We start from the raw sequence: 6,026 nt of genomic DNA on the forward strand, positions 1-6,026 counted from the left end.
CAAGAACTATTAATATGCATTCATATTTTACACTCAAAGCCTGATGAAGACTTGTGTATGATAAAGAACATCACCCAAAAGACACTTTCTTAAATTGTGGTAAAATATATATGATATAAAAATTTCCATTTGAATCACTTTTAAGTGTACAATTCAGTGACAGTAATTATATTCACAAGGTTGTGCAACCATCACCATTATTTATTTCCAAAACTTCTCCAACATCCCAGACAGAAACTGTCCTAGTCATCTAGTGCTGCTGTAACAGAAATATCACAAGTGGACGGCTATAACAAAGAGAAGTTTATTTCCTCACAGAAAAGTAGGCTAAAAGTCCAAATTCAGGGTGTCAGCTCCAGGGGAAGGCTTTCTCTGTCGGTCTTCTCGTCAATCTTACCCTGGACCAGGAGCTTCTCTGTGCAGGAACCTGGGGTCCAAAGGATGCGCTGCGCTCCTGGCACTGCTTTCTTGGTGGTATGAGGTATACCACCGCCTCTCCCCAGCCTCTCTGCTCACTTCTTTCTTTTATATCTCAAGAGATTGCCTCAGGACACAATCCAGTCTTACAGATTGAGTCCTGCTTTACTAACACAACTGCTGCCCATCCTCCCTTATTAACATCATAGAGGCAGGATTTACAACATATAGGAAAATCACACTGGGAATCATGGCCCAGCCAAATTGATACACACATTTTTTTTTTTTTAATTTTATTGTGCTTTAAGTGAAAGTTTAGAATTCAAGTTAGTCTCTCACACAAAAATTTATACATAACTTGTTATGTGACCCTAGTGGCTCTCCTAAACTGTGATAGCACACTCCTCCTTTCCACCCCGGATTCCCTGTGTCCATTCAACCAGCTCCTGATGCTCTCTGCCTTCCCATCTCACCTCTGGACAAGAGCTGCCCATTTAGTCTCATGTTATCTACTTGAGCTAAGAAGCACATTCTTCACAAGTATCATCTTATGTCTAATAGTCCAGTCTAATCTTTGTCTTAAGAGTTGGCCTCGGGAATAGTTTCAGTTCTGGGCTAACAGAGAGTCCGGGGGCCATGTCATCCGGGGTCCCTCCAGTCTCAAACAAACCACCAAATCTGGTCTTTTTACTAGAATTTGAGTTCTGCACCCCACTTTTCTCCCGCTCCGTCAGGGACTCTCTGTTGTGTTTCCTGTCAGGGCGGTCATTGGTGGTAGCTGGGCACCATCTAGTTCTTCTGGTGTCAAGTTGATGAAGTCTCTGGTTTATGATGATACACACATTTTTTGGGAGACATAATTCAATCTATGACAGAAACTCAGTACCCATTAAACAATAACTTCCCATTCTCCCCTCCCTCCAGACCCTGGTAACCTCTAATCTACTTTCTGTCTCTGTGCATTTGCCTATTCTAGATATTTCATATAAGTGGAATCATATAGTATTTGTCCTTTTGTGTCTGGCTTTTTAAGGTTCATGTATGTCATAGCACACATCAGAACTTCATTCCTCTTTATGGCCGAACAACATTCCACTGCATGTATATATCACATTTTGTTAATCCCTTCATCTGCTGATGGACATTGGGGTTGTTTCACCTTTTGATTATTGTGAATAATGCTGCTATGAACATTGATGCACAAGCAGCTGAGTGTCTACCTTCAAGTCTTTTGGGTATATGCCTAGGAGTGGGATTTCTGGGTCATACGGTAATTTTATGTTTAACTTCTTTAGGAACTGCCAAATTGTTTTCTGCAGCAGCTGTACCATTTTACATTCCCACCAGCAATGCATGAGGGTTCCAATTTCTCCACATCTTCACCAATACTTGTTAGTTTCTGTCTTTCGGATAATAGCCATCCTAGTGAGTATGGGGTGGTATCTTGTTGTGGTTTTGATTTGCATTTTGCTAGTGACTAATGAAGTTGAGCATCTCTTCATGTGCTTATTGGCCATCTGTACATCTCCTTTGGAGCAATGTCTATTTAAGTCCTTTGCCCATTATTTAATTGGGTTGTTTGTCTTTTTGTTGTTGAGTTGGAGGAGTTCTTTATGTATTCTAGATATTAAACCCTTATCAGATATATGGTTCCCAAATATTTTCTCACACTCTGTAGATTGTCTACTCACTTTCTTGATAATGCCCTTTGATGCACAAAAGTTTGCAATTTTGATGAAGCCCAACTTTTCAATTTTTTTTTCTTTTGTTGCTTATACGTTTGCTGTCTTATCTAAGAATCCATTGCCAATACAAGGTTCTAAAAATTTATTCCTGTTTTCTTCTAAGAGTTTTGTGTTTTTAGCTTTTACATTTAGGCCTTCGATTTATTTTGAGTTAATTTTTGTAAATGGTGTGAGGCAGGAGTCCAACTTCATTCTTTGCATGTGGAGATCCAGCTGTCCAGCACTACTTACTTAAGAGGCTATTCTTTCCCCATTGAATTTACTTGACACCCTTGTCAAAAATCAATTGGCCATAGATATGGGTTTACCAAATATTTTACCCCCAAAACTCTGGGGAAAAAGTGTGGAATAATATCAGGGATATTAGGTTAGGATATTCTTGTGCCTGGATAGGATGAAATCTGTCTTGTAACAAAGCAAGCCTACATTTCTGAGTGCACATGTCCTGTGAGTTTAGGCACTTCTGAACCAGTGAGACATTCACCCATCTACTGGCCTTCCCAGAAGCAATGTTTGCTCAGTAATTATGCCTTGGAGGGCAGGGGATTACAAAAAGACGTTACCGTTCCCATCAGGCATGCTTCTTCCTTCTAAAATTGCTTTGAGAGCCAAGTATTAAGACTGTGTGCACCAGTCTCTGACCTACTTGGGACGACAGAGAGACACACACAGAAGACCTGGAGCTAAACAAGAAATAGTGTATCATCGTTGCAGAGCTCTGTGGAGCACCCTAAAATGATTAAGAATGTTGGAAGAGGGAGAAACTCTTGAGGATTAGGGTTGGTGCGGTGTTAGTTTGGGAGCATTACCTCTGGGTCCCTGCTCTAGCTTAATCAAACTAGGTTTGTGATGTGATTCCCAAATACTAACTGGTGAACAGGCAGCACCCAAATCATCTGGACATCTTTTTAAAAAATACATACGCACACATGCCTTCCCAGGAGAGTTTGATCTTCAGCAGGCCTGGGGTGGCTCCATACTTTTAAGAATCTTTCATCCCCAGTTGTCATGATGCACGGCAAGTGAACACTGACACACACATACAAACAAATATTTGGGTGTTTGCTTCATATTCTTTCAATGGATTCAAGATGGTGCTAGATCAACAAACTCATGTGGCCCCCAAATTTTGTTTCTAGCTTTCTCTGCCGGATCTGGCGATGAATCTTAAATCCCAAATGAAGTCACTTATTATGTGCCACTGGAGGTATTGATTGGCTGTGACTGAGATGAGGTTCTCAGTAGGATACAGAGCTGGATTCAAACTGTCTTATCTTATGAGACCCCGTATCTATCTCCTACAAGGGCTGGATGTTCCTCTGAAGAATGATATTTTTAAAATTGTAGGTTGGAACCTATTTGTGCATTACCTGGGGTAAAGATAAGTGTGTTTTGTATTACTGTGTTGTGCGTTAGGCTTCTATGTAAAATGTATTTCTTACTGTTATGACAATAAAAGGTTTGTAAGCCCCTGCTGTAGAGAAGCCCTGGTGGTACAATGGTTAAGCACTCAGCCGCTAACTGAAATGTCAGTAGTTCAAACCCACCAGTGGCACTGCGGGAGAAAAGACCTGGCGACCTGCTTCCATAAAGATTACAGCCTAGGAAACCCTATGGGGCAGTTCTACTCTGTCCCATTGGGTTGCTATGAGTTGGAATTGACTCGACGGCACGCAGCAGCCCTAATTTACTTATTGCAGCTCTCACCTGTGCTTACAAAGGACTGAGGGAAGAAGTTATCAGGGAGGCTAATATGCAGTACTTGAGGGAGTCTACTTGGAAACAAATAGAGAAACGATTTGTGGAAGATCACATAGACTGGGAGGTAAATCAATCACAGGCAGTTTTATGGATGGTAGCCGACTCAGCCCACCACGCCTAACACCTGGGGACTGGCTGGGTTTATCTGGAGCTACTCTGACCAAGCTTTAGTTTCCTTTTCCCTACAATGCTCATATACCCACCCTGTGGACTATAACTGTTGTGGGAAAATCCAAAGTAGACAAAACAAGGACTCTATCCAGTAAATGATGAACCACCAAGGCCAAGGCCCAGTAATGGCCTTTAATGGTGCTTTGGTTGTTGATGTTGTTAGCTGCTGTTCAGTTGAGATGTGCTTTTATTGGCATTAGGGAAAGAAGACAGGCGTGCACTCAGATCAAGACTAGGCAACTGTGGGCATCAGAAAGGGTGTGTTTGAGAGCATGGGACTTAAAGAAAGGGGCCTTTCTCCCTCTGGCCTCTTAGCAGGCAGCCGTGGGCTCCTAGATCCTACTCAGGAGCCAAGGCGTCTGATCTCTCACAGTACACTGGTCTACTAGGGGATAGCTGGACAGCCCACAGGATTGGGCACCAGCCCACAGAGCATCTACTTGTGCAGCCCTGGGCGTCACCAACTGGGGAGGGGGCTCCATGGGGTGGAGCAGTGGGGGACCACAGGGTGATGGGCTGTCCCTGGGGCTGCTAATCCTATAGCAGCCCTGCTACTTTGCTCTCCTCAGTGGGAGGGGGTAGGGGTGCTTTAGGAGGGGAACTCAGAGGATAAGAGAAAAGAAAGCCCTAAAGAACATCATTAAAGGGACTGGGATGAAAGACTATAGGGGACAAAAAGCCCCCGCCTCTACTACGAAGTGTGCCACTAATCCTCTTAAGTGGTAGGGAGGTGACGGCCACTTCTGCTGCTCCGTTTCTCAAGCTCTCACGGTATTAAGGAACAGCTTTTCTTTAATCCTGTCAGTGATCTCTGTGCTGGACCTATAACTCCATTTGGCTGTATCAGAAGTTGATGGGAGGGCGAGCCAAATCTCTCCTGCCCCCTTCCCTGTCACCATACCTGTTGCTGTCAATTCGACTCACGGCGACCCCACGTGTGTCAGTGTAGAAATGTGCTCTATAGCACTTTCAGTGGCTGATTTTTTGGAAGTAGATCACCAGGTCTTTCTGCTGAGGCACATCTGGGTGGACTCGAACCTCAACCCAGACCTAAGCCAATCAGTTAACAGATGAGCACATGAACTGTCTGCAGGGACTGGTCCGTGCTTAAGAGTGAGCTTCACAGCCCTTGTGGCTTTGGAATGGGGCAAAGCCTTAGTCCCTCTCTAGCTGGATTTTGCCTGAGTCAGAGGTTCTCAACATTTAGAGTGCATAAGCCTCACCTGGGCAGCTTGTTAAAAACTTTTTTTTCCTTGGTCCCACTTGCAGCAATTCCAATTCAGCAGGCTTGAGGTGGAACCCAGGAATCTGAATTTTAAGAAGCACCTCCCCCAACCAAACATACCCATATGCAAACATCCTGAAGTGCTGATGCAGGTGGACCACACTTTGAGAGTCAGGGGGGCAAAGTGACCAGGGAGAGGAGCATTTCTACTCACCAGCACTGAACCTCCCCCCTCTGTCCTCCCAGCTGACCACAGAGTAACCCTGGGACTCCTGCTCCACTCAAACCAAACCCATTGCCATCAAGTCCGTTCTGACTCTTGGCAACTCCACGTGTTACAGAGTAGAACTGTTCCATAGGGTTTTCTTGGTTGTAGTCTTTACAGAAACAGATTGCCAGGCCTTTCTTCTGTGGCACTGCTGGGTAGGTTCAAACCACCATCCAGGGTGGTATGCCACCCAGGGGCCTCTTGCTCCACCCAGTAGCTCTCTGTTAGGGCCAGGGCTGGGCCTGGAGTTGACAGTTTTCACAAAGAGGCCTGGGTCATCTGCTCTGTGGAGCCCTGAGGCTGGCCACACAGGAGATAAGGGCTAATCCCACTTTACCACACACTTCAGGTGCCTTTTCTGGTTTGGAAAAAAAGAAGAAAACAAAACAAACAAACAAAATGAAGAGTTAGCTGTGTGGAAAACCCAAGGACTGGAGCT

Source organism: Trichechus manatus, unplaced genomic scaffold, assembly GCF_000243295.1.
Source record: "Trichechus manatus latirostris isolate Lorelei unplaced genomic scaffold, TriManLat1.0 scaffold00044, whole genome shotgun sequence".
Classification (NCBI taxonomy): Eukaryota; Metazoa; Chordata; class Mammalia; order Sirenia; family Trichechidae; genus Trichechus; species Trichechus manatus.